The sequence below is a fragment of the Anomaloglossus baeobatrachus genome, chromosome 4 (assembly GCF_048569485.1).
Source record: "Anomaloglossus baeobatrachus isolate aAnoBae1 chromosome 4, aAnoBae1.hap1, whole genome shotgun sequence".
In the NCBI taxonomy this organism is placed as follows: domain Eukaryota; kingdom Metazoa; phylum Chordata; class Amphibia; order Anura; family Aromobatidae; genus Anomaloglossus; species Anomaloglossus baeobatrachus.
The window spans coordinates 644,990,705-645,012,251 of record NC_134356.1 but is presented as its reverse complement, the minus strand read 5'-3'; the positions used below and the strand labels follow the sequence as shown (position 1 = coordinate 645,012,251).

General features: G+C 45.7%; 49 non-coding genes across 49 annotated transcripts; all 49 read left to right on the top strand.

Annotated features, from left to right (window-relative positions):
* Positions 1-285: 285 nt before the first annotated feature.
* LOC142304839 (U4 spliceosomal RNA) lies at positions 286-426 on the top strand. Its single transcript, XR_012753488.1, has one exon. It is a non-coding gene; the product is annotated as a U4 spliceosomal RNA (small nuclear RNA).
* Positions 427-710: 284 nt separating this feature from the next.
* Positions 711-851, top strand: LOC142304972 (U4 spliceosomal RNA). The gene has a single exon (XR_012753613.1). It is a non-coding gene; the product is annotated as a U4 spliceosomal RNA (small nuclear RNA).
* A 284-nt stretch (positions 852-1,135) lies between these two features.
* On the top strand, positions 1,136-1,276 carry LOC142304971 (U4 spliceosomal RNA). The gene has a single exon (XR_012753612.1). It is a non-coding gene; the product is annotated as a U4 spliceosomal RNA (small nuclear RNA).
* Positions 1,277-1,560: 284 nt separating this feature from the next.
* Positions 1,561-1,701, top strand: LOC142304641 (U4 spliceosomal RNA). Its single transcript, XR_012753296.1, has one exon. It is a non-coding gene; the product is annotated as a U4 spliceosomal RNA (small nuclear RNA).
* Positions 1,702-1,985: 284 nt separating this feature from the next.
* Positions 1,986-2,126, top strand: LOC142304970 (U4 spliceosomal RNA). The gene has a single exon (XR_012753611.1). It is a non-coding gene; the product is annotated as a U4 spliceosomal RNA (small nuclear RNA).
* Positions 2,127-2,410: 284 nt separating this feature from the next.
* On the top strand, positions 2,411-2,551 carry LOC142305246 (U4 spliceosomal RNA). Its single transcript, XR_012753871.1, has one exon. It is a non-coding gene; the product is annotated as a U4 spliceosomal RNA (small nuclear RNA).
* A 284-nt stretch (positions 2,552-2,835) lies between these two features.
* Positions 2,836-2,976, top strand: LOC142304703 (U4 spliceosomal RNA). The gene has a single exon (XR_012753355.1). It is a non-coding gene; the product is annotated as a U4 spliceosomal RNA (small nuclear RNA).
* Positions 2,977-3,585: 609 nt separating this feature from the next.
* Positions 3,586-3,726, top strand: LOC142304853 (U4 spliceosomal RNA). Its single transcript, XR_012753501.1, has one exon. It is a non-coding gene; the product is annotated as a U4 spliceosomal RNA (small nuclear RNA).
* Positions 3,727-4,335: 609 nt separating this feature from the next.
* On the top strand, positions 4,336-4,476 carry LOC142304838 (U4 spliceosomal RNA). Its single transcript, XR_012753487.1, has one exon. It is a non-coding gene; the product is annotated as a U4 spliceosomal RNA (small nuclear RNA).
* A 284-nt stretch (positions 4,477-4,760) lies between these two features.
* LOC142304969 (U4 spliceosomal RNA) lies at positions 4,761-4,901 on the top strand. Its single transcript, XR_012753610.1, has one exon. It is a non-coding gene; the product is annotated as a U4 spliceosomal RNA (small nuclear RNA).
* Positions 4,902-5,185: 284 nt separating this feature from the next.
* Positions 5,186-5,326, top strand: LOC142304968 (U4 spliceosomal RNA). Its single transcript, XR_012753609.1, has one exon. It is a non-coding gene; the product is annotated as a U4 spliceosomal RNA (small nuclear RNA).
* Positions 5,327-5,610: 284 nt separating this feature from the next.
* LOC142304640 (U4 spliceosomal RNA) lies at positions 5,611-5,751 on the top strand. The gene has a single exon (XR_012753295.1). It is a non-coding gene; the product is annotated as a U4 spliceosomal RNA (small nuclear RNA).
* Positions 5,752-6,035: 284 nt separating this feature from the next.
* On the top strand, positions 6,036-6,176 carry LOC142304967 (U4 spliceosomal RNA). The gene has a single exon (XR_012753608.1). It is a non-coding gene; the product is annotated as a U4 spliceosomal RNA (small nuclear RNA).
* Positions 6,177-6,460: 284 nt separating this feature from the next.
* Positions 6,461-6,601, top strand: LOC142305323 (U4 spliceosomal RNA). The gene has a single exon (XR_012753945.1). It is a non-coding gene; the product is annotated as a U4 spliceosomal RNA (small nuclear RNA).
* A 284-nt stretch (positions 6,602-6,885) lies between these two features.
* LOC142304450 (U4 spliceosomal RNA) lies at positions 6,886-7,026 on the top strand. Its single transcript, XR_012753111.1, has one exon. It is a non-coding gene; the product is annotated as a U4 spliceosomal RNA (small nuclear RNA).
* A 284-nt stretch (positions 7,027-7,310) lies between these two features.
* LOC142304691 (U4 spliceosomal RNA) lies at positions 7,311-7,451 on the top strand. Its single transcript, XR_012753344.1, has one exon. It is a non-coding gene; the product is annotated as a U4 spliceosomal RNA (small nuclear RNA).
* A 284-nt stretch (positions 7,452-7,735) lies between these two features.
* Positions 7,736-7,876, top strand: LOC142304966 (U4 spliceosomal RNA). Its single transcript, XR_012753607.1, has one exon. It is a non-coding gene; the product is annotated as a U4 spliceosomal RNA (small nuclear RNA).
* Positions 7,877-8,160: 284 nt separating this feature from the next.
* Positions 8,161-8,301, top strand: LOC142304679 (U4 spliceosomal RNA). Its single transcript, XR_012753333.1, has one exon. It is a non-coding gene; the product is annotated as a U4 spliceosomal RNA (small nuclear RNA).
* Positions 8,302-8,585: 284 nt separating this feature from the next.
* On the top strand, positions 8,586-8,726 carry LOC142304555 (U4 spliceosomal RNA). Its single transcript, XR_012753212.1, has one exon. It is a non-coding gene; the product is annotated as a U4 spliceosomal RNA (small nuclear RNA).
* A 284-nt stretch (positions 8,727-9,010) lies between these two features.
* On the top strand, positions 9,011-9,151 carry LOC142304668 (U4 spliceosomal RNA). Its single transcript, XR_012753322.1, has one exon. It is a non-coding gene; the product is annotated as a U4 spliceosomal RNA (small nuclear RNA).
* A 284-nt stretch (positions 9,152-9,435) lies between these two features.
* LOC142304656 (U4 spliceosomal RNA) lies at positions 9,436-9,576 on the top strand. Its single transcript, XR_012753311.1, has one exon. It is a non-coding gene; the product is annotated as a U4 spliceosomal RNA (small nuclear RNA).
* A 284-nt stretch (positions 9,577-9,860) lies between these two features.
* On the top strand, positions 9,861-10,001 carry LOC142304965 (U4 spliceosomal RNA). Its single transcript, XR_012753606.1, has one exon. It is a non-coding gene; the product is annotated as a U4 spliceosomal RNA (small nuclear RNA).
* A 284-nt stretch (positions 10,002-10,285) lies between these two features.
* Positions 10,286-10,426, top strand: LOC142304964 (U4 spliceosomal RNA). Its single transcript, XR_012753605.1, has one exon. It is a non-coding gene; the product is annotated as a U4 spliceosomal RNA (small nuclear RNA).
* A 284-nt stretch (positions 10,427-10,710) lies between these two features.
* LOC142304449 (U4 spliceosomal RNA) lies at positions 10,711-10,851 on the top strand. Its single transcript, XR_012753110.1, has one exon. It is a non-coding gene; the product is annotated as a U4 spliceosomal RNA (small nuclear RNA).
* Positions 10,852-11,135: 284 nt separating this feature from the next.
* Positions 11,136-11,276, top strand: LOC142304629 (U4 spliceosomal RNA). Its single transcript, XR_012753284.1, has one exon. It is a non-coding gene; the product is annotated as a U4 spliceosomal RNA (small nuclear RNA).
* Positions 11,277-11,560: 284 nt separating this feature from the next.
* Positions 11,561-11,701, top strand: LOC142304963 (U4 spliceosomal RNA). The gene has a single exon (XR_012753604.1). It is a non-coding gene; the product is annotated as a U4 spliceosomal RNA (small nuclear RNA).
* Positions 11,702-11,985: 284 nt separating this feature from the next.
* LOC142304710 (U4 spliceosomal RNA) lies at positions 11,986-12,126 on the top strand. Its single transcript, XR_012753362.1, has one exon. It is a non-coding gene; the product is annotated as a U4 spliceosomal RNA (small nuclear RNA).
* A 284-nt stretch (positions 12,127-12,410) lies between these two features.
* Positions 12,411-12,551, top strand: LOC142304483 (U4 spliceosomal RNA). The gene has a single exon (XR_012753143.1). It is a non-coding gene; the product is annotated as a U4 spliceosomal RNA (small nuclear RNA).
* A 284-nt stretch (positions 12,552-12,835) lies between these two features.
* On the top strand, positions 12,836-12,976 carry LOC142304448 (U4 spliceosomal RNA). The gene has a single exon (XR_012753109.1). It is a non-coding gene; the product is annotated as a U4 spliceosomal RNA (small nuclear RNA).
* Positions 12,977-13,260: 284 nt separating this feature from the next.
* LOC142304645 (U4 spliceosomal RNA) lies at positions 13,261-13,401 on the top strand. Its single transcript, XR_012753300.1, has one exon. It is a non-coding gene; the product is annotated as a U4 spliceosomal RNA (small nuclear RNA).
* Positions 13,402-13,685: 284 nt separating this feature from the next.
* LOC142304962 (U4 spliceosomal RNA) lies at positions 13,686-13,826 on the top strand. Its single transcript, XR_012753603.1, has one exon. It is a non-coding gene; the product is annotated as a U4 spliceosomal RNA (small nuclear RNA).
* Positions 13,827-14,110: 284 nt separating this feature from the next.
* Positions 14,111-14,251, top strand: LOC142305325 (U4 spliceosomal RNA). Its single transcript, XR_012753947.1, has one exon. It is a non-coding gene; the product is annotated as a U4 spliceosomal RNA (small nuclear RNA).
* Positions 14,252-14,535: 284 nt separating this feature from the next.
* LOC142304447 (U4 spliceosomal RNA) lies at positions 14,536-14,676 on the top strand. The gene has a single exon (XR_012753108.1). It is a non-coding gene; the product is annotated as a U4 spliceosomal RNA (small nuclear RNA).
* Positions 14,677-14,960: 284 nt separating this feature from the next.
* LOC142304628 (U4 spliceosomal RNA) lies at positions 14,961-15,101 on the top strand. The gene has a single exon (XR_012753283.1). It is a non-coding gene; the product is annotated as a U4 spliceosomal RNA (small nuclear RNA).
* A 284-nt stretch (positions 15,102-15,385) lies between these two features.
* LOC142304961 (U4 spliceosomal RNA) lies at positions 15,386-15,526 on the top strand. The gene has a single exon (XR_012753602.1). It is a non-coding gene; the product is annotated as a U4 spliceosomal RNA (small nuclear RNA).
* A 284-nt stretch (positions 15,527-15,810) lies between these two features.
* On the top strand, positions 15,811-15,951 carry LOC142304960 (U4 spliceosomal RNA). The gene has a single exon (XR_012753601.1). It is a non-coding gene; the product is annotated as a U4 spliceosomal RNA (small nuclear RNA).
* A 284-nt stretch (positions 15,952-16,235) lies between these two features.
* Positions 16,236-16,376, top strand: LOC142304959 (U4 spliceosomal RNA). The gene has a single exon (XR_012753600.1). It is a non-coding gene; the product is annotated as a U4 spliceosomal RNA (small nuclear RNA).
* Positions 16,377-16,660: 284 nt separating this feature from the next.
* Positions 16,661-16,801, top strand: LOC142304958 (U4 spliceosomal RNA). Its single transcript, XR_012753599.1, has one exon. It is a non-coding gene; the product is annotated as a U4 spliceosomal RNA (small nuclear RNA).
* Positions 16,802-17,085: 284 nt separating this feature from the next.
* LOC142304957 (U4 spliceosomal RNA) lies at positions 17,086-17,226 on the top strand. Its single transcript, XR_012753598.1, has one exon. It is a non-coding gene; the product is annotated as a U4 spliceosomal RNA (small nuclear RNA).
* A 284-nt stretch (positions 17,227-17,510) lies between these two features.
* Positions 17,511-17,651, top strand: LOC142304956 (U4 spliceosomal RNA). Its single transcript, XR_012753597.1, has one exon. It is a non-coding gene; the product is annotated as a U4 spliceosomal RNA (small nuclear RNA).
* Positions 17,652-17,938: 287 nt separating this feature from the next.
* Positions 17,939-18,079, top strand: LOC142304955 (U4 spliceosomal RNA). Its single transcript, XR_012753596.1, has one exon. It is a non-coding gene; the product is annotated as a U4 spliceosomal RNA (small nuclear RNA).
* A 284-nt stretch (positions 18,080-18,363) lies between these two features.
* LOC142304954 (U4 spliceosomal RNA) lies at positions 18,364-18,504 on the top strand. The gene has a single exon (XR_012753595.1). It is a non-coding gene; the product is annotated as a U4 spliceosomal RNA (small nuclear RNA).
* A 284-nt stretch (positions 18,505-18,788) lies between these two features.
* Positions 18,789-18,929, top strand: LOC142304953 (U4 spliceosomal RNA). Its single transcript, XR_012753594.1, has one exon. It is a non-coding gene; the product is annotated as a U4 spliceosomal RNA (small nuclear RNA).
* Positions 18,930-19,213: 284 nt separating this feature from the next.
* Positions 19,214-19,354, top strand: LOC142304952 (U4 spliceosomal RNA). The gene has a single exon (XR_012753593.1). It is a non-coding gene; the product is annotated as a U4 spliceosomal RNA (small nuclear RNA).
* A 284-nt stretch (positions 19,355-19,638) lies between these two features.
* LOC142304951 (U4 spliceosomal RNA) lies at positions 19,639-19,779 on the top strand. Its single transcript, XR_012753592.1, has one exon. It is a non-coding gene; the product is annotated as a U4 spliceosomal RNA (small nuclear RNA).
* Positions 19,780-20,063: 284 nt separating this feature from the next.
* On the top strand, positions 20,064-20,204 carry LOC142304950 (U4 spliceosomal RNA). Its single transcript, XR_012753591.1, has one exon. It is a non-coding gene; the product is annotated as a U4 spliceosomal RNA (small nuclear RNA).
* Positions 20,205-20,488: 284 nt separating this feature from the next.
* Positions 20,489-20,629, top strand: LOC142304949 (U4 spliceosomal RNA). The gene has a single exon (XR_012753590.1). It is a non-coding gene; the product is annotated as a U4 spliceosomal RNA (small nuclear RNA).
* Positions 20,630-20,913: 284 nt separating this feature from the next.
* Positions 20,914-21,054, top strand: LOC142304948 (U4 spliceosomal RNA). The gene has a single exon (XR_012753589.1). It is a non-coding gene; the product is annotated as a U4 spliceosomal RNA (small nuclear RNA).
* Positions 21,055-21,338: 284 nt separating this feature from the next.
* On the top strand, positions 21,339-21,479 carry LOC142304747 (U4 spliceosomal RNA). Its single transcript, XR_012753397.1, has one exon. It is a non-coding gene; the product is annotated as a U4 spliceosomal RNA (small nuclear RNA).
* The last annotated feature ends 68 nt before the right edge of the window (positions 21,480-21,547 follow it).

The window sequence follows — 21,547 nt, the reverse complement described above, 5'->3', positions numbered from 1 at the left end:
GCTTAATTCATGGTATGCACATGACAGAAAATTAGCTCCTCCCAGTGGTGGAAAATAACTCTTGCTTCCCTCAACAGTCTAATGGTCGTGTACACCTGGATCAGAAAGAGAGAGAGTTGGCCTACAGGTAATCCTTGAAAAGTACCTCTTCCGGGAATCTTCCGACTGTCTTCTCCTAGGGACCCTTGCAGCGGCGGAAGAAAGGAAGTGGGCATTTGGAACTCTCCATAACATAAACGAGCTCTTCCTGGAAAGCGGGGATTTCTTGGTGACCTGAACTCCTTTAACTTTGCGCAGTGGCAGTATCGTAGCCCATGAGGTTTAAACGAGGCGTGATTATTGCTAATTGAAAACTTTTCCCAATACCCCGCCATAATGACTTGAAATACAGTCAGCATTGGCAATTTTTGTTGGTCTCACAGGATGCTTAATTCATGGTATGCAAATGACAGAAAATTAGCTCCTCCCAGTGGTGGAAAATAACTCTTGCTTCCCTCAACAGTCTAATGGTCGTTTACACCTGGATCAGAAAGAGAGAGAGTAGGCCTGCAGGTAATCCTTGAAAAGTACCTCTTCCGGGAATCTTCCGACTGTCTTCTCCTAGGGACCCTTGCAGCGGCGGAAGAAAGTAAGTGGGCATTTGGAACTCTCCATAACATAAACGAGCTCTTCCTGGAAAGCGGGGATTTCTTGGTGACCTGAACTCCTTTAACTTTGCGCAGTGGCAGTATCGTAGCCCATGAGGTTTAACCGAGGCGTGATTATTGCTAATTGAAAACTTTTCCCAATACCCCGCCATGATGACTTGAAATACAGTCAGCATTGGCAATTTTTGTTGGTCTCTCAGGAGGCTTAATTCATGGTATGCAAATGACAGAAAATTAGCTCCTCCCAGTGGTGGAAAATAACTCTTGCTTCCCTCAACAGTCTAATGGTCGTTTACACCTGGATCAGAAAGAGAGAGAGTTGGCCTGCAGGTAATCCTTGAAAAGTACCTCTTCCGGGAATCTTCCGACTGTCTTCTCCTAGGGACCCTTACAGCAGCGGAAGAAAGGAAGTGGGCATTTGGAACTCTCCATAACATAAACGAGCTCTTCCTGGAAAGCGTGGATTTCTTGGTGACCTGAACGCCTTTAACTTTGCGCAGTGGCAGTATCGTAGCCCATGAGGTTTAACCGAGGCGTGATTATTGCTAATTGAAAACTTTTCCCAATACCCCGCCATGATGACTTGAAATACAGTCAGCATTGGCAATTTTTGTTGGTCTCTCAGGAGGCTTAATTCATGGTATGCAAATGACAGAAAATTAGCTCCTCCCAGTGGTGGAAAATAACTCTTGCTTCCCTCAACAGTCTAATGGTCGTTTACACCTGGATCAGAAAGACAGAGAGTTGGCCTGAAGGTAATCCTTGAAAAGTACCTCTTCCGGGAATCTTCCGACTGTCTTCTCCTAGGGACCCTTGCAGCGGCGGAAGAAAGGAAGTGGGCATTTGGAACTCTCCATAACATAAACAAGCTCTTCCTTGAAAGCGGGGATTTCTTGGTGACCTGAACTCCTTTAACTTTGCGCAGTGGCAGTATCGTAGCCCATGAGGTTTAACCGAGGCGTGATTATTGCTAATTGAGAACTTTTCCCAATACCCCGCCATGATGACTTGAAATACAGTCAGCATTGGCAATTTTTGTTGGTCTCTCAGGAGGCTTAATTCATGGTATGCAAATGACCGAAAATTAGCTCCTCCCAGTGGTGGAAAATAACTCTTGCTTCCCTCAACAGTCTAATGGTCGTTTACACCTGGATCAGAAAGAGAGAGAGTTGGCCTGCAGGTAATCCTTGAAAAGTACCTCTTCCGGGAATCTTCCGACTGTCTTCTCCTAGGGACCCTTGCAGCGGCGGAAGAAAGGAAGTGGGCATTTGGAACTCTCCATAACATAAACGAGCTCTTCCTGGAAAGCGGGGATTTCTTGGTGACCTGAACTCCTTTAACTTTGCGCAGTGGCAGTATCGTAGCCCATGAGGTTTAACCGAGGCGTGATTATTGCTAATTGAAAACTTTTCCCAATACCCCGCCATGATGACTTGAAATACAGTCAGCATTGGCAATTTTTGTTGGTCTCTCAGGAGGCTTAATTCATGGTATGCAAATGACAGAAAATTAGCTCCTCCCAGTGGTGGAAAATAACTCTTGCTTTTTTCAACAGTCTAATGGTCGTTTACACCTGGAACAGAAAGAGAGAGAGTTGGCCTGCAGGTAATCCTTGAAAAGTACCTCTTCCGGGAATCTTCCGACTGTCTTCTCCTAGGGACCCTTGCAGCGGCGTAAGAAAGGAAGTGGGCATTTGGAACTCTCCATAACATAAACGAGCTCTTCCTGGAAAGCGGGGATTTCTTGGTGACCTGAACTCCTTTAACTTTGCGCAGTGGCAGTATCGTAGCCTATGAGGTTTAACCGAGGCGTGATTATTGCTAATTGAAAACTTATCCCAATACCCCGCCATGATGACTTGAAATACAGTCAGCATTGGCAATTTTTGTTGGTCTCTCAGGAGGCTTAATTCATGGTATGCAAATGACAGAAAATTAGCTCCTCCCAGTGGTGGAAAATAACTCTTGCTTCCCTCAACAGTCTAATGGTCGTTTACACCTCGAACAGAAAGAGAGAGAGTTGGCCTGCAGGTAATCCTTGAAAAGTACCTCTTCCGGGAATCTTCCGACTGTCTTCTCCTAGGGACCCTTGCAGCGGCGTAAGAAAGGAAGTGGGCATTTGGAACTCTCCATAACATAAACGAGCTCTTCCTGGAAAGCGGGGATTTCTTGGTGACCTGAACTCCTTTAACTTTGCGCAGTGGCAGTATCGTAGCCTATGAGGTTTAACCGAGGCGTGATTATTGCTAATTGAAAACTTTTCCCAATACCCCGCCATGATGACTTGAAATACAGTCAGCATTGGCAATTTTTGTTGGTCTCTCAGGAGGCTTAATTCATGGTATGCAAATGACAGAAAATTAGCTTCTCCCAGTGGTGGAAAATAACTCTTGCTTCCCTCAACAGTCTAATGGTCGTTTACACCTGGATCAGAAAGAGAGAGAGTTGGCCTGCAGGTAATCCTTGAAAAGTATCTCTTCCGGGAATCTGCCGACTGTCTTCTCCTAGGGATCCTTGCAGCGGCGGAAGAAAGGAAGTGGGCATTTGGAACTCTCCATAACATAAACGAGCTCTTCCTGGAAAGTGGGGATTTCTTGGTGACCTGAACTCCTTTAACTTTGCGCAGTGGCAGTATCGTAGCCCATGAGGTGGAGGCTTAATTCATGGTATGCACATGACAGAAAATTAGCTCCTCCCAGTGGTGGAAAATAACTCTTGCTTCCCTCAACAGTCTAATGGTCGTGTACACCTGGATCAGAAAAAGAGAGAGTTGGCCTACAGGTAATCCTTGAAAAGTACCTCTTCCGGGAATCTTCCGACTGTCTTCTCCTAGGGACCCTTGCAGCGGCGGAAGAAAGGAAGTGGGCATTTGGAACTCTCCATAACATAAACGAGCTCTTCCTGGAAAGCGGGGATTTCTTGGTGACCTGAACTCCTTTAACTTTGCGCAGTGGCAGTATCGTAGCCCATGAGGTTTAAACGAGGCGTGATTATTGCTAATTGAAAACTTTTCCCAATACCCCACCATAATGACTTGAAATACAGTCAGCATTGGCAATTTTTGTTGGTCTCACAGGATGCTTAATTCATGGTATGCAAATGACAGAAAATTAGCTCCTCCCAGTGGTGGAAAATAACTCTTGCTTCCCTCAACAGTCTAATGGTCGTTTACACCTGGATCAGAAAGAGAGAGAGTAGGCCTGCAGGTAATCCTTGAAAAGTACCTCTTCCGGGAATCTTCCGACTGTCTTCTCCTAGGGACCCTTGCAGCGGCGGAAGAAAGTAAGTGGGCATTTGGAACTCTCCATAACATAAACGAGCTCTTCCTGGAAAGCGGGGATTTCTTGGTGACCTGAACTCCTTTAACTTTGCGCAGTGGCAGTATTGTAGCCCATGAGGTGGAGGCTTAATTCATGGTATGCACATGACAGAAAATTAGCTCCTCCCAGTGGTGGAAAATAACTCTTGCTTCCCTCAACAGTCTAATGGTCGTGTACACCTGGATCAGAAAGAGAGAGAGTTGGCCTACAGGTAATCCTTGAAAAGTACCTCTTCCGGGAATCTTCCGACTGTCTTCTCCTAGGGACCCTTGCAGCGGCGGAAGAAAGGAAGTGGGCATTTGGAACTCTCCATAACATAAACGAGCTCTTCCTGGAAAGCGGGGATTTCTTGGTGACCTGAACTCCTTTAACTTTGCGCAGTGGCAGTATCGTAGCCCATGAGGTTTAAACGAGGCGTGATTATTGCTAATTGAAAACTTTTCCCAATACCCCGCCATAATGACTTGAAATACAGTCAGCATTGGCAATTTTTGTTGGTCTCACAGGATGCTTAATTCATGGTATGCAAATGACAGAAAATTAGCTCCTCCCAGTGGTGGAAAATAACTCTTGCTTCCCTCAACAGTCTAATGGTCGTTTACACCTGGATCAGAAAGAGAGAGAGTAGGCCTGCAGGTAATCCTTGAAAAGTACCTCTTCCGGGAATCTTCCGACTGTCTTCTCCTAGGGACCCTTGCAGCGGCGGAAGAAAGTAAGTGGGCATTTGGAACTCTCCATAACATAAACGAGCTCTTCCTGGAAAGCGGGGATTTCTTGGTGACCTGAACTCCTTTAACTTTGCGCAGTGGCAGTATCGTAGCCCATGAGGTTTAACCGAGGCGTGATTATTGCTAATTGAAAACTTTTCCCAATACCCCGCCATGATGACTTGAAATACAGTCAGCATTGGCAATTTTTGTTGGTCTCTCAGGAGGCTTAATTCATGGTATGCAAATGACAGAAAATTAGCTCCTCCCAGTGGTGGAAAATAACTCTTGCTTCCCTCAACAGTCTAATGGTCGTTTACACCTGGATCAGAAAGAGAGAGAGTTGGCCTGCAGGTAATCCTTGAAAAGTACCTCTTCCGGGAATCTTCCGACTGTCTTCTCCTAGGGACCCTTACAGCAGCGGAAGAAAGGAAGTGGGCATTTGGAACTCTCCATAACATAAACGAGCTCTTCCTGGAAAGCGTGGATTTCTTGGTGACCTGAACGCCTTTAACTTTGCGCAGTGGCAGTATCGTAGCCCATGAGGTTTAACCGAGGCGTGATTATTGCTAATTGAAAACTTTTCCCAATACCCCGCCATGATGACTTGAAATACAGTCAGCATTGGCAATTTTTGTTGGTCTCTCAGGAGGCTTAATTCATGGTATGCAAATGACAGAAAATTAGCTCCTCCCAGTGGTGGAAAATAACTCTTGCTTCCCTCAACAGTCTAATGGTCGTTTACACCTGGATCAGAAAGACAGAGAGTTGGCCTGCAGGTAATCCTTGAAAAGTACCTCTTCCGGGAATCTTCCGACTGTCTTCTCCTAGGGACCCTTGCAGCGGCGGAAGAAAGGAAGTGGGCATTTGGAACTCTCCATAACATAAACAAGCTCTTCCTTGAAAGCGGGGATTTCTTGGTGACCTGAACTCCTTTAACTTTGCGCAGTGGCAGTATCGTAGCCCATGAGGTTTAACCGAGGCGTGATTATTGCTAATTGAGAACTTTTCCCAATACCCCGCCATGATGACTTGAAATACAGTCAGCATTGGCAATTTTTGTTGGTCTCTCAGGAGGCTTAATTCATGGTATGCAAATGACCGAAAATTAGCTCCTCCCAGTGGTGGAAAATAACTCTTGCTTCCCTCAACAGTCTAATGGTCGTTTACACCTGGATCAGAAAGAGAGAGAGTTGGCCTGCAGGTAATCCTTGAAAAGTACCTCTTCCGGGAATCTTCCGACTGTCTTCTCCTAGGGACCCTTGCAGCGGCGGAAGAAAGGAAGTGGGCATTTGGAACTCTCCATAACATAAACGAGCTCTTCCTGGAAAGCGGGGATTTCTTGGTGACCTGAACTCCTTTAACTTTGCGCAGTGGCAGTATCGTAGCCCATGAGGTTTAACCGAGGCGTGATTATTGCTAATTGAAAACTTTTCCCAATACCCCGCCATGATGACTTGAAATACAGTCAGCATTGGCAATTTTTGTTGGTCTCTCAGGAGGCTTAATTCATGGTATGCAAATGACAGAAAATTAGCTCCTCCCAGTGGTGGAAAATAACTCTTGCTTTTTTCAACAGTCTAATGGTCGTTTACACCTGGAACAGAAAGAGAGAGAGTTGGCCTGCAGGTAATCCTTGAAAAGTACCTCTTCCGGGAATCTTCCGACTGTCTTCTCCTAGGGACCCTTGCAGCGGCGTAAGAAAGGAAGTGGGCATTTGGAACTCTCCATAACATAAACGAGCTCTTCCTGGAAAGCGGGGATTTCTTGGTGACCTGAACTCCTTTAACTTTGCGCAGTGGCAGTATCGTAGCCTATGAGGTTTAACCGAGGCGTGATTATTGCTAATTGAAAACTTATCCCAATACCCCGCCATGATGACTTGAAATACAGTCAGCATTGGCAATTTTTGTTGGTCTTTCAGGAGGCTTAATTCATGGTATGCAAATGACAGAAAATTAGCTCCTCCCAGTGGTGGAAAATAACTCTTGCTTCCCTCAACAGTCTAATGGTCGTTTACACCTGGATCAGAAAGAGAGAGAGTTGGCCTGCAGGTAATTCTTGAAAAGTACCTCTTCCGGGAATCTTCCGACTGTCTTCTCCTAGGGACCCTTTCAGCGACGGAAGAAAGGAAGTGGGTATTTGGAACTCTCCATAACATAAACGAGCTCTTCCTGGAAAGCGGGGATTTCTTGGTGACCTGAACTCCTTTAACTTTGCGCAGTGGCAGTATTGTAGCCCATGAGGTTTAACCGAGGCGTGATTATTGCTAATTGAAAACTTTTCCCAATACCCCGCCATGATGACTTGAAATACAGTCAGCATTGGCAATTTTTGTTGGTCTCTCAGGAGGCTTAATTCATGGTATGCAAATGACAGAAAATTAGCTCCTCCCAGTGGTGGAAAATAACTCTTGCTTCCCTCAACAGTCTAATGGTCGTTTACACCTCGAACAGAAAGAGAGAGAGTTGGCCTGCAGGTAATCCTTGAAAAGTACCTCTTCCGGGAATCTTCCGACTGTCTTCTCCTAGGGACCCTTGCAGCGGCGTAAGAAAGGAAGTGGGCATTTGGAACTCTCCATAACATAAACGAGCTCTTCCTGGAAAGCGGGGATTTCTTGGTGACCTGAACTCCTTTAACTTTGCGCAGTGGCAGTATCGTAGCCTATGAGGTTTAACCGAGGCGTGATTATTGCTAATTGAAAACTTTTCCCAATACCCCGCCATGATGACTTGAAATACAGTCAGCATTGGCAATTTTTGTTGGTCTCTCAGGAGGCTTAATTCATGGTATGCAAATGACAGAAAATTAGCTTCTCCCAGTGGTGGAAAATAACTCTTGCTTCCCTCAACAGTCTAATGGTCGTTTACACCTGGATCAGAAAGAGAGAGAGTTGGCCTGCAGGTAATCCTTGAAAAGTACTTCTTCCGGGAATCTTCCGACTGTCTTCTCCTAGGGACCCTTGCAGCGGCGGAAGAAAGGAAGTGGGCATTTGGAACTCTCCATAACATAAACGAGCTCTTCCTGGAAAGCGGGGATTTCTTGGTGACCTGAACTCCTTTAACTTTGCGCAGTGGCAGTATCGTAGCCCATGAGGTTTAACCGAGGCGTGATTATTGCTAATTGAAAACTTTTCCCAATACCCCGCCATGATGACTTGAAATACAGTCAGCATTGGCAATTTTTGTTGGTCTCTCAGGAGGCTTAATTCATGGTATGCAAATGACAGAAAATTAGCTCCTCCCAGTGGTGGAAAATAACTCTTGCTTCCCTCAACAGTCTAATGGTCGTTTACACCTCGAACAGAAAGAGAGAGAGTTGGCCTGCAGGTAATCCTTGAAAAGTACCTCTTCCGGGAATCTTCCGACTGTCTTCTCCTAGGGACCCTTGCAGCGGCGTAAGAAAGGAAGTGGGCATTTGGAACTCTCCATAACATAAACGAGCTCTTCCTGGAAAGCGGGGATTTCTTGGTGACCTGAACTCCTTTAACTTTGCGCAGTGGCAGTATCGTAGCCTATGAGGTTTAACCGAGGCGTGATTATTGCTAATTGAAAACTTTTCCCAATACCCCGCCATGATGACTTGAAATACAGTCAGCATTGGCAATTTTTGTTGGTCTCTCAGGAGGCTTAATTCATGGTATGCAAATGACAGAAAATTAGCTCCTCCCAGTGGTGGAAAATAACTCTTGCTTCCCTTAACAGTCTAATGGTCGTTTACACCTGGATCAGAAAGAGAGAGAGTTGGCCTGCAGGTAATCCTTGAAAAGTATCTCTTCCGGGAATCTTCCGACTGTCTTCTCCTAGGGACCCTTGCAGCGGCGTAAGAAAAGAAGTGGGCATTTGGAACTCTCCATAACATAAACGAGCTCTTCCTGGAAAGCGGGGATTTCTTGGTGACCTGAACTCCTTTAACTTTGCGCAGTGGCAGTATCGTAGCCTATGAGGTTTAACCAAGGCGTGATTATTGCTAATTGAAAACTTTTCCCAATACCCCGCCATGATGACTTGAAATACAGTCAGCATTGGCAATTTTTGTTGGTCTCTCAGGAGGCTTAATTCATGGTATGCAAATGACAGAAAATTAGCTCCTCCCAGTGGTGGAAAATAACTCTTGCTTCACTCAACAGTCTAATGGTCGTTTACACCTGGATCAGAAAGAGAGAGAGTTGGCCTGCAGGTAATCCTTGAAAAGTACCTCTTCCGGGAATCTTCCGACTGTCTTCTCCTAGGGACCCTTGCAGCGGCGGAAGAAAGGAAGTGGGTATTTGGAACTCTCCATAACATAAACGAGCTCTTCCTGGAAAACGGGGATTTCTTGGTGACCTGAACTCCTTTAACTTTGCGCAGTGGCAGTATCGTAGCCTATGAGGTTTAACCGAGGCGTGATTATTGCTAATTGAAAACTTTTCCCAATACCCCGCCATGATGACTTGAAATACAGTCAGCATTGGCAATTTTTGTTGGTCTCTCAGGAGGCTTAATTCATGGTATGCAAATGACAGAAAATTAGCTCCTCCCAGTGGTGGAAAATAACTCTTGCTTCACTCAACAGTCTAATGGTCGTTTACACCTGGATCAGAAAGAGAGAGAGTTGGCCTGCAGGTAATCCTTGAAAAGTACCTCTTCCGGGAATCTTCCGACTGTCTTCTCCTAGGGACCCTTGCAGCGGCGGAAGAAAGGAAGTGGGTATTTGGAACTCTCCATAACATAAACGAGCTCTTCCTGGAAAGCGGGGATTTCTTGGTGACCTGAACTCCTTTAACTTTGCGCAGTGGCAGTATCGTAGCCTATGAGGTTTAACCGAGGCGTGATTATTGCTAATTGAAAACTTTTCCCAATACCCCGCCATGATGACTTGAAATACAGTCAGCATTGGCAATTTTTGTTGGTCTCTCAGGAGGCTTAATTCATGGTATGCAAATGACAGAAAATTAGCTCCTCCCAGTGGTGGAAAATAACTCTTGCTTCCCTCAACAGTCTAATGGTCGTTTACACCTGGATCAGAAAGAGAGAGAGTTGGCCTGCAGGTAATCCTTGAAAAGTACCTCTTCCGGGAATCTTCCGACTGTCTTCTCCTAGGGACCCTTGCAGCGGCGTAAGAAAGGAAGTGGGCATTTGGAACTCTCCATAACATAAACGAGCTCTTCCTGGAAAGCGGGGATTTCTTGGTGACCTGAACTCCTTTAACTTTGCGCAGTGGCAGTATCGTAGCCCATGAGGTTTAACCGAGGCGTGATTATTGCTAATTGAAAACTTTTCCCAATACCCCGCCATGATGACTTGAAATACAGTCAGCATTGGCAATTTTTGTTGGTCTCTCAGGAGGCTTAATTCATGGTATGCAAATGACAGAAAATTAGCTCCTCCCAGTGGTGGAAAATAACTCTTGCTTCCATCAACAGTCTAATGGTCATTTACACCTGGATCAGAAAGAGAGAGAGTTGGCCTGCAGGTAATCCTTGAAAAGTACCTCTTCCGGGAATCTTCCGACTGTCTTCTCCTAGGGACCCTTGCAGCGGCGGAAGAAAGGAAGTGGGCATTTGGAACTCTCCATAACATAAACGAGCTCTTCCTGGAAAGCGGGGATTTCTTGGTGACCTGAACTCCTTTAACTTTGCGCAGTGGCAGTATCGTAGCCCATGAGGTTTAACCGAGGCGTGATTATTGCTAATTGAAAACTTTTCCCAATACCCCGCCATGATGACTTGAAATACAGTCAGCATTGGCAATTTTTGTTGGTCTCTCAGGAGGCTTAATTCATGGTATGCAAATGACAGAAAATTAGCTCCTCCCAGTGGTGGAAAATAACTCTTGCTTCCCTCAACAGTCTAATGGTCGTTTACACCTGGATCAGAAAGAGAGAGGGTTGGCCTGCAGGTAATCCTTGAAAAGTACCTCTTCCGGGAATCTTCCGACTGTCTTCTCCTAGGGACCCTTGCGGCGGCGGAAGAAATGAAGTGGGCATTTGGAACTCTCCATAACATAAACGAGCTCTTCCTGGAAAGCGGGGATTTCTTGGTGACCTGAACTTCTTTAACTTTGCGCAGTGGCAGTATTGTAGCCCATGAGGTTTAACCGAGGCGTGATTATTGCTAATTGAAAACTTTTCCCAATACCCCGCCATGATGACTTGAAATACAGTCAGCATTGGCAATTTTTGTTGGTCTCTCAGGAGGCTTAATTCATGGTATGCAAATGACAGAAAATTAGCTCCTCCCAGTGGTGGAAAATAACTCTTGCTTCCCTCAACAGTCTAATGGTCGTTTACACCTGGATCAGAAAGAGAGAGAGTTGGCCTGCAGGTAATCTGTGAAAAGTACCTCTTCCGGGAATCTTCCGACTGTCTTCTCCTAGGGACCCTTGCAGCGGCGGAAGAAAGGAAGTGGGCATTTGGAACTCTCCATAACATAAACGAGCTCTTCCTGGAAAGCGGGGATTTCTTGGTGACCTGAACTCCTTTAACTTTGCGCAGTGGCAGTATCGTAGCCCATGAGGTTTAACCGAGGCGTGATTATTGCTAATTGAAAACTTTTCCCAATATTTTGCCATGATGACTTGAAATACAGTCAGCATTGGCAATTTTTGTTGGTCTCTCAGGAGGCTTAATTCATGGTATGCAAATGACAGAAAATTAGCTCCTCCCAGTGGTGGAAAATAACTCTTGCTTCCCTCAACAGTCTAATGGTCGTTTACACCTGGATCAGAAAGAGAGAGAGTTGGCCTGCAGGTAATCCTTGAAAAGTACCTCTTCCGGGAATCTTCCGACTGTCTTCTCCTAGGGACCCTTGCAGCGGCGGAAGAAAGGAAGTGGGCATTTGGAACTCTCCATAACATAAACGAGCTCTTCCTGGAAAGCGGGGATTTCTTGGTGACCTGAACTCCTTTAACTTTGCGCAGTGGCAGTATCGTAGCCCATGAGGTTTAACCGAGGCGTGATTATTGCTAATTGAAAACTTTTCCCAATACCCCGCCATGATGACTTGAAATACAGTCAGCATTGGCAATTTTTGTTGGTCTCTCAGGAGGCTTAATTCATGGTATGCAAATGACAGAAAATTAGCTCCTCCCAGTGGTGGAAAATAACTCTTGCTTCCCTCAACAGTCTAATGGTCGTTTACACCTGGATCAGAAAGAGAGAGAGTTGGCCTGCAGGTAATCCTTGAAAAGTACCTCTTCCGGGAATCTTCCGACTGTCTTCTCCTAGGGACCCTTGCAGCGGCGGAAGAAATGAAGTGGGCATTTGGAACTCTCCATAACATAAACGAGCTCTTCCTAGAAAGCGGGGATTTCTTGGTGACCTGAACTTCTTTAACTTTGCGCAGTGGCAGTATTGTAGCCCATGAGGTTTAACCGAGGCGTGATTATTGCTAATTGAAAACTTTTCCCAATACCCCACCATGATGACTTGAAATACAGTCAGCATTGGCAATTTTTGTTGGTCTCTCAGGAGGCTTAATTCATGGTATGCAAATGACAGAAAATTAGCTCCTCCCAGTGGTGGAAAATAACTCTTGCTTCCCTCAACAGTCTAATGGTCGTTTACACCTGGATCAGAAAGAGAGAGAGTTGGCCTGCAGGTAATCCTTGAAAAGTACCTCTTCCGGGAATCTTCCGACTGTCTTCTCCTAGGGACCCTTGCAGCGGTGGAAGAAAGGAAGTGGGCATTTGGAACTCTCCATAACATAAACGAGCTCTTCCTGGAAAGCGGGGATTTCTTGGTGACCTGAACTCCTTTAACTTTGCGCAGTGGCAGTATCGTAGCCCATGAGGTTTAACCGAGGCGTGATTATTGCTAATTGAAAACTTATCCCAATACCCCGCCATGATGACTTGAAATACAGTCAGCATTGGCAATTTTTGTTGGTCTTTCAGGAGGCTTAATTCATGGTATGCAAATGACAGAAAATTAGCTCCTCCCAGTGGTGGAAAATAACTCTTGCTTCCCTCAACAGTCTAATGGTCATTTACACCTGGATCAGAAAGAGAGAGAGTTGGCCTGCAGGTAATTCTTGAAAAGTACCTCTTCCGGGAATCTTCCGACGGTCTTCTCCTAGGGACCCTTTCAGCGACGGAAGAAAGGAAGTGGGTATTTGGAACTCTCCATAACATAAACGAGCTCTTCCTGGAAAGCGGGGATTTCTTGGTGACCTGAACTCCTTTAACTTTGCGCAGTGGCAGTATTGTAGCCCATGAGGTTTAACCGAGGCGTGATTATTGCTAATTGAAAACTTTTCCCAATACCCCGCCATGATGACTTGAAATACAGTCAGCATTGGCAATTTTTGTTGGTCTCTCAGGAGGCTTAATTCATGGTATGCAAATGACAGAAAATTAGCTCCTCCCAGTGGTGGAAAATAACTCTTGCTTCCCTCAACAGTCTAATGGTCGTTTACACCTCGAACAGAAAGAGAGAGAGTTGGCCTGCAGGTAATCCTTGAAAAGTACCTCTTCCGGGAATCTTCCGACTGTCTTCTCCTAGGGACCCTTGCAGCGGCGTAAGAAAGGAAGTGGGCATTTGGAACTCTCCATAACATAAACGAGCTCTTCCTGGAAAGCGGGGATTTCTTGGTGACCTGAACTCCTTTAACTTTGCGCAGTGGCAGTATCGTAGCCTATGAGGTTTAACCGAGGCGTGATTATTGCTAATTGAAAACTTTTCCCAATACCCCGCCATGATGACTTGAAATACAGTCAGCATTGGCAATTTTTGTTGGTCTCTCAGGAGGCTTAATTCATGGTATGCAAATGACAGAAAATTAGCTTCTCCCAGTGGTGGAAAATAACTCTTGCTTCCCTCAACAGTCTAATGGTCGTTTACACCTGGATCAGAAAGAGAGAGAGTTGGCCTGCAGGTAATCCTTGAAAAGTACTTCTTCCGGGAATCTTCCGACTGTCTTCTCCTAGGGACCCTTGCAGCGGCGGAAGAAAGGAAGTGGGCATTTGGAACTCTCCATAACATAAACGAGCTCTTCCTGGAAAGCGGGGATTTCTTGGTGACCTGAACTCCTTTAACTTTGCGCAGTGGCAGTATCGTAGCCCATGAGGTTTAACCGAGGCGTGATTATTGCTAATTGAAAACTTTTCCCAATACCCCGCCATGATGACTTGAAATACAGTCAGCATTGGCAATTTTTGTTGGTCTCTCAGGAGGCTTAATTCATGGTATGCAAATGACAGAAAATTAGCTCCTCCCAGTGGTGGAAAATAACTCTTGCTTCCCTCAACAGTCTAATGGTCGTTTACACCTCGAACAGAAAGAGAGAGAGTTGGCCTGCAGGTAATCCTTGAAAAGTACCTCTTCCGGGAATCTTCCGACTGTCTTCTCCTAGGGACCCTTGCAGCGGCGTAAGAAAGGAAGTGGGCATTTGGAACTCTCCATAACATAAACGAGCTCTTCCTGGAAAGCGGGGATTTCTTGGTGACCTGAACTCCTTTAACTTTGCGCAGTGGCAGTATCGTAGCCTATGAGGTTTAACCGAGGTGTGATTATTGCTAATTGAAAACTTTTCCCAATACCCCGCCATGATGACTTGAAATACAGTCAGCATTGGCAATTTTTGTTGGTCTCTCAGGAGGCTTAATTCATGGTATGCAAATGACAGAAAATTAGCTCCTCCCAGTGGTGGAAAATAACTCTTGCTTCCCTCAACAGTCTAATGGTCGTTTACACCTGGATCAGAAAGAGAGAGGGTTGGCCTGCAGGTAATCCTTGAAAAGTACCTCTTCCGGGAATCTTCCGACTGTCTTCTCCTAGGGACCCTTGCAGCGGCGGAAGAAATGAAGTGGGCATTTGGAACTCTCCATAACATAAACGAGCTCTTCCTGGAAAGCGGGGATTTCTTGGTGACCTGAACTTCTTTAACTTTGCGCAGTGGCAGTATTGTAGCCCATGAGGTTTAACCGAGGCGTGATTATTGCTAATTGAAAACTTTTCCCAATACCCCGCCATGATGACTTGAAATACAGTCAGCATTGGCAATTTTTGTTGGTCTCTCAGGAGGCTTAATTCATGGTATGCAAATGACAGAAAATTAGCTCCTCCCAGTGGTGGAAAATAACTCTTGCTTCCCTCAACAGTCTAATGGTCGTTTACACCTGGATCAGAAAGAGAGAGAGTTGGCCTGCAGGTAATCCTTGAAAAGTACCTCTTCCGGGAATCTTCCGACTGTCTTCTCCTAGGGACCCTTGCAGCGGCGGAAGAAAGGAAGTGGGCATTTGGAACTCTCCATAACATAAACGAGCTCTTCCTGGAAAGCGGGGATTTCTTGGTGACCTGAACTCCTTTAACTTTGCGCAGTGGCAGTATCGTAGCCCATGAGGTTTAACCGAGGCGTGATTATTGCTAATTGAAAACTTTTCCCAATATTTTGCCATGATGACTTGAAATACAGTCAGCATTGGCAATTTTTGTTGGTCTCTCAGGAGGCTTAATTCATGGTATGCAAATGACAGAAAATTAGCTCCTCCCAGTGGTGGAAAATAACTCTTGCTTCCCTCAACAGTCTAATGGTCGTTTACACCTGGATCAGAAAGAGAGAGAGTTGGCCTGCAGGTAATCCTTGAAAAGTACCTCTTCCGGGAATCTTCCGACTGTCTTCTCCTAGGGACCCTTGCAGCGGCGGAAGAAAGGAAGTGGGCATTTGGAACTCTCCATAACATAAACGAGCTCTTCCTGGAAAGCGGGGATTTCTTGGTGACCTGAACTCCTTTAACTTTGCGCAGTGGCAGTATCGTAGCCCATGAGGTTTAACCGAGGCGTGATTATTGCTAATTGAAAACTTTTCCCAATACCCCGCCATGATGACTTGAAATACAGTCAGCATTGGCAATTTTTGTTGGTCTCTCAGGAGGCTTAATTCATGGTATGCAAATGACAGAAAATTAGCTCCTCCCAGTGGTGGAAAATAACTCTTGCTTCCCTCAACAGTCTAATGGTCGTTTACACCTGGATCAGAAAGAGAGAGAGTTGGCCTGCAGGTAATCCTTGAAAAGTACCTCTTCCGGGAATCTTCCGACTGTCTTCTCCTAGGGACCCTTGCAGCGGCGGAAGAAAGGAAGTGGGCATTTGGAACTCTCCATAACATAAACGAGCTCTTCCTGGAAAGCGGGGATTTCTTGGTGACCTGAACTCCTTTAACTTTGCGCAGTGGCAGTATCGTAGCCCATGAGGTTTAACCGAGGCGTGATTATTGCTAATTGAAAACTTTTCCCAATACCCCGCCATGATGACTTGAAATACAGTCAGCATTGGCAATTTTTGTTGGTCTCTCAGGAGGCTTAATTCATGGTATGCAAATGACAGAAAATTAGCTCCTCCCAGTGGTGGAAAATAACTCTTGCTTCCCTCAACAGTCTAATGGTCGTTTACACCTGGATCAGAAAGAGAGAGAGTTGGCCTGCAGGTAATCCTTGAAAAGAACCTCTTCCGGGAATCTTCCGACTGTCTTCTCCTAGGGACCCTTGCAGCAGCGGAAGAAAGGAAGTGGGCATTTGGAACTCTCCATAATATAAACGAGCTCTTCCTGGAAAGCGGGGATTTCTTGGTGACCTGAGCTCCTTTAACTTTGCGCAGTGGCAGTATCGTAGCCCATGAGGTTTAACCGAGGCGTGATTATTGCTAATTGAAAACTTTTCCCAATACCCCGCCATGATGACTTGAAATACAGTCAGCATTGGCAATTTTTGTTGGTCTCTCAGGAGGCTTAATTCATGGTATGCAAATGACAGAAAATTAGCTCCTCCCAGTGGTGGAAAATAACTCTTGCTTCCCTCAACAGTCTAATGGTCGTTTACACCTGGATCAGAAAGAGAGAGAGTTGGCCTGCAGGTAATCCTTGAAAAGTACCTCTTCCGGGAATCTTCCGACTGTCTTCTCCTAGGGACCCTTGCAGCGGCGGAAGAAAGGAAGTGGGCATTTGGAACTCTCCATAACATAAACGAGCTCTTCCTGGAAAGCGGGGATTTCTTGGTGACCTGAACTCCTTTAACTTTGCGCAGTGGCAGTATCGTAGCCCATGAGGTTTAACCGAGGCGTGATTATTGCTAATTGAAAACTTTTCCCAATACCCCGCCATGATGACTTGAAATACAGTCAGCATTGGCAATTTTTGTTGGTCTCTCAGGAGGCTTAATTCATGGTATGCAAATGACAGAAAATTAGCTCCTCCCAGTGGTGGAAAATAACTCTTGCTTCCCTCAACAGTCTAATGGTCGTTTACACCTGGATCAGAAAGAGAGAGAGTTGGCCTGCAGGTAATCCTTGAAAAGTACCTCTTCCGGGAATCTTCCGACTGTCTTCTCCTAGGGACCCTTGCAGCGGCGGAAGAAAGGAAGTGGGCATTTGGAACTCTCCATAACATAAACGAGCTCTTCCTGGAAAGCGGGGATTTCTTGGTGACCTGAACTCCTTTAACTTTGCGCAGTGGCAGTATCGTAGCCCATGAGGTTTAACCGAGGCGTGATTATTGCTAATTGAAAACTTTTCCCAATACCCCGCCATGATGACTTGAAATACAGTCAGCATTGGCAATTTTTGTTGGTCTCTCAGGAGGCTTAATTCATGGTATGCAAATGACAGAAAATTAGCTCCTCCCAGTGGTGGAAAATAACTCTTGCTTCCCTCAACAGTCTAATGGTCGTTTACACCTGGATCAGAAAGAGAGAGAGTTGGCCTGCAGGTAACCCTTGAAAAGTACCTCTTCCGGGAATCTTCCGACTGTCTTCTCCTAGGGACCCTTGCAGCGGCGGAAGAAAGGAAGTGGGCATTTGGAACTCTCCATAACATAAACGAGCTCTTCCTGGAAAGCGGGGATTTCTTGGTGACCTGAACTCCTTTAACTTTGCGCAGTGGCAGTATCGTAGCCCATGAGGTTTAACCGAGGCGTGATTATTGCTAATTGAAAACTTTTCCCAATACCCCGCCATGATGACTTGAAATACAGTCAGCATTGGCAATTTTTGTTGGTCTCTCAGGAGGCTTAATTCATGGTATGCAAATGACAGAAAATTAGCTCCTCCCAGTGGTGGAAAATAACTCTTGCTTCCCTCAACAGTCTAATGGTCGTTTACACCTGGATCAGAAAGAGAGAGAGTTGGCCTGCAGGTAATCCTTGAAAAGTACCTCTTCCGGGAATCTTCCGACTGTCTTCTCCTAGGGACCCTTGCAGCGGCGGAAGAAAGGAAGTGGGCATTTGGAACTCTCCATAACATAAACGAGCTCTTCTTCCTAGAAAACGGGGATTTCTTGGTGACCTGAACTCCTTTAACTTTGCGCAGTGGCAGTATCGTAGCCCATGAGGTTTAACCGAGGCGTGATTATTGCTAATTGAAAACTTTTCCCAATACCCCGCCATGATGACTTGAAATACAGTCAGCATTGGCAATTTTTGTTGGTCTCTCAGGAGGCTTAATTCATGGTATGCAAATGACAGAAAATTAGCTCCTCCCAGTGGTGGAAAATAACTCTTGCTTCCCTCAACAGTCTAATGGTCGTTTACACCTGGATCAGAAAGAGAGAGAGTTGGCCTGCAGGTAATCCTTGAAAAGTACCTCTTCCGGGAATCTTCCGACTGTCTTCTCCTAGGGACCCTTGCAGCGGCGGAAGAAAGGAAGTGGGCATTTGGAACTCTCCATAACATAAACGAGCTCTTCCTGGAAAGCGGGGATTTCTTGGTGACCTGAACTCCTTTAACTTTGCGCAGTGGCAGTATCGTAGCCCATGAGGTTTAACCGAGGCGTGATTATTGCTAATTGAAAACTTTTCCCAATACCCCGCCATGATGACTTGAAATACAGTCAGCATTGGCAATTTTTGTTGGTCTCTCAGGAGGCTTAATTCATGGTATGCAAATGACAGAAAATTAGATCCTCCCAGTGGTGGAAAATAACTCTTGCTTCCCTCAACAGTCTAATGGTCGTTTACACCTGGATCAGAAAGAGAGAGAGTTGGCCTGCAGGTAATCCTTGAAAAGTACCTCTTCCGGGAATCTTCCGACTGTCTTCTCCTAGGGACCCTTGCAGCGGCGGAAGAAAGGAAGTGGGCATTTGGAACTCTCCATAACATAAACGAGCTCTTCCTGGAAAGCGGGGATTTCTTGGTGACCTGAACTCCTTTAACTTTGCGCAGTGGCAGTATCGTAGCCCATGAGGTTTAACCGAGGCGTGATTATTGCTAATTGAAAACTTTTCCCAATACCCCGCCATGATGACTTGAAATACAGTCAGCATTGGCAATTTTTGTTGGTCTCTCAGGAGGCTTAATTCATGGTATGCAAATGACAGAAAATTAGCTCCTCCCAGTGGTGGAAAATAACTCTTGCTTCCCTCAACAGTCTAATGGTCGTTTACACCTGGATCAGAAAGAGAGAGAGTTGGCCTGCAGGTAATCCTTGAAAAGAACCTCTTCCGGGAATCTTCCGACTGTCTTCTCCTAGGGACCCTTGCAGCAGCGGAAGAAAGGAAGTGGGCATTTGGAACTCTCCATAATATAAACGAGCTCTTCCTGGAAAGCGGGGATTTCTTGGTGACCTGAACTCCTTTAACTTTGCGCAGTGGCAGTATCGTAGCCCATGAGGTTTAACCGAGGCGTGATTATTGCTAATTGAAAACTTTTCCCAATACCCCGCCATGATGACTTGAAATACAGTCAGCATTGGCAATTTTTGTTGGTCTCTCAGGAGGCTTAATTCATGGTATGCAAATGACAGAAAATTAGCTCCTCCCAGTGGTGGAAAATAACTCTTGCTTCCCTCAACAGTCTAATGGTCGTTTACACCTGGATCAGAAAGAGAGAGAGTTGGCCTGCAGGTAATCCTTGAAAAGTACCTCTTCCGGGAATCTTCCGACTGTCTTCTCCTAGGGACCCTTGCAGCGGCGGAAGAAAGGAAGTGGGCATTTGGAACTCTCCATAACATAAACGAGCTCTTCCTGGAAAGCGGGGATTTCTTGGTGACCTGAACTCCTTTAACTTTGCGCAGTGGCAGTATCGTAGCCCATGAGGTTTAACCGAGGCGTGATTATTGCTAATTGAAAACTTTTCCCAATACCCCGCCATGATGACTTGAAATACAGTCAGCATTGGCAATTTTTGTTGGTCTCTCAGGAGGCTTAATTCATGGTATGCAAATGACAGAAAATTAGCTCCTCCCAGTGGTGGAAAATAACTCTTGCTTCCCTCAACAGTCTAATGGTCGTTTACACCTGGATCAGAAAGAGAGAGAGTTGGCCTGCAGGTAATCCTTGAAAAGTACCTCTTCCGGGAATCTTCCGACTGTCTTCTCCTAGGGACCCTTGCAGCGGCGGAAGAAAGGAAGTGGGCATTTGGAACTCTCCATAACATAAACGAGCTCTTCCTGGAAAGCGGGGATTTCTTGGTGACCTGAACTCCTTTAACTTTGCGCAGTGGCAGTATCGTAGCCCATGAGGTTTAACCGAGGCGTGATTATTGCTAATTGAAAACTTTTCCCAATACCCCGCCATGATGACTTGAAATACAGTCAGCATTGGCAATTTTTGTTGGTCTCTCAGGAGGCTTAATTCATGGTATGCAAATGACAGAAAATTAGCTCCTCCCAGTGGTGGAAAATAACTCTTGCTTCCCTCAACAGTCTAATGGTCGTTTACACCTGGATCAGAAAGAGAGAGAGTTGGCCTGCAGGTAATCCTTGAAAAGTACCTCTTCCGGGAATCTTCCGACTGTCTTCTCCTAGGGACCCTTGCAGCGGCGGAAGAAAGGAAGTGGGCATTTGGAACTCTCCATAACATAAACGAGCTCTTCCTGGAAAGCGGGGATTTCTTGGTGACCTGAACTCCTTTAACTTTGCGCAGTGGCAGTATCGTAGCCCATGAGGTTTAACCGAGGCGTGATTATTGCTAATTGAAAACTTTTCCCAATACCCCGCCATGATGACTTGAAATACAGTCAGCATTGGCAATTTTTGTTGGTCTCTCAGGAGGCTTAATTCATGGTATGCAAATGACAGAAAATTAGCTCCTCCCAGTGGTGGAAAATAACTCTTGCTTCCATCAACAGTCTAATGGTCATTTACACCTGGATCAGAAAGAGAGAGAGTTGGCCTGCAGGTAATCCTTGAAAAGTACCTCTTCCGGGAATCTTCCAACTGTCTTCTCCTAGGGACCCTTGCAGCGGCGGAAGAAAGGAAGTGGGCATTTGGAACTCTCCATAACATAAACGAGCTCTTCCTGGAAAGCGGGGATTTCTTGGTGACTTGAATTCCTTTAACTTTGCGCAGTGGCAGTATCGTAGCCCATGAGGTTTAACCGAGGCGTGATTATTGCTAATTGAAAACTTTTCCCAATACCCCGCCATGATGACTTGAAATACAGTCAGCATTGGCAATTTTTGTTGGTCTCTCAGGAGGCTTAATTCATGGTATGCAAATGACAGAAAATTAGCTCCTCCCAGTGGTGGAAAATAACTCTTGCTTCCCTCAACAGTCTAATGGTCGTTTACACCTGGATCAGAAAGAGAGAGAGTTGGCCTGCAGGTAATCCTTGAAAAGTACCTCTTCCGGGAATCTTCCGACTGTCTTCTCCTAGGGACCCTTGCAGCGGCGGAAGAAAGGAAGTGGGCATTTGGAACTCTCCATAACATAAACGAGCTCTTCCTGGAAAGCGGGGATTTCTTGGTGACCTGAACTCCTTTAACTTTGCGCAGTGGCAGTATCGTAGCCCATGAGGTTTAACCGAGGCGTGATTATTGCTAATTGAAAACTTTTCCCAATACTTTGCCATGATGACTTGAAATACAGTCAGCATTGGCAATTATTGTTGGTCTCTCAGGAGGCTTAATTCATGGTATGCAAATGACAGAAAATTAGCTCCTCCCAGTGGTGGAAAATAACTCTTGCTTCC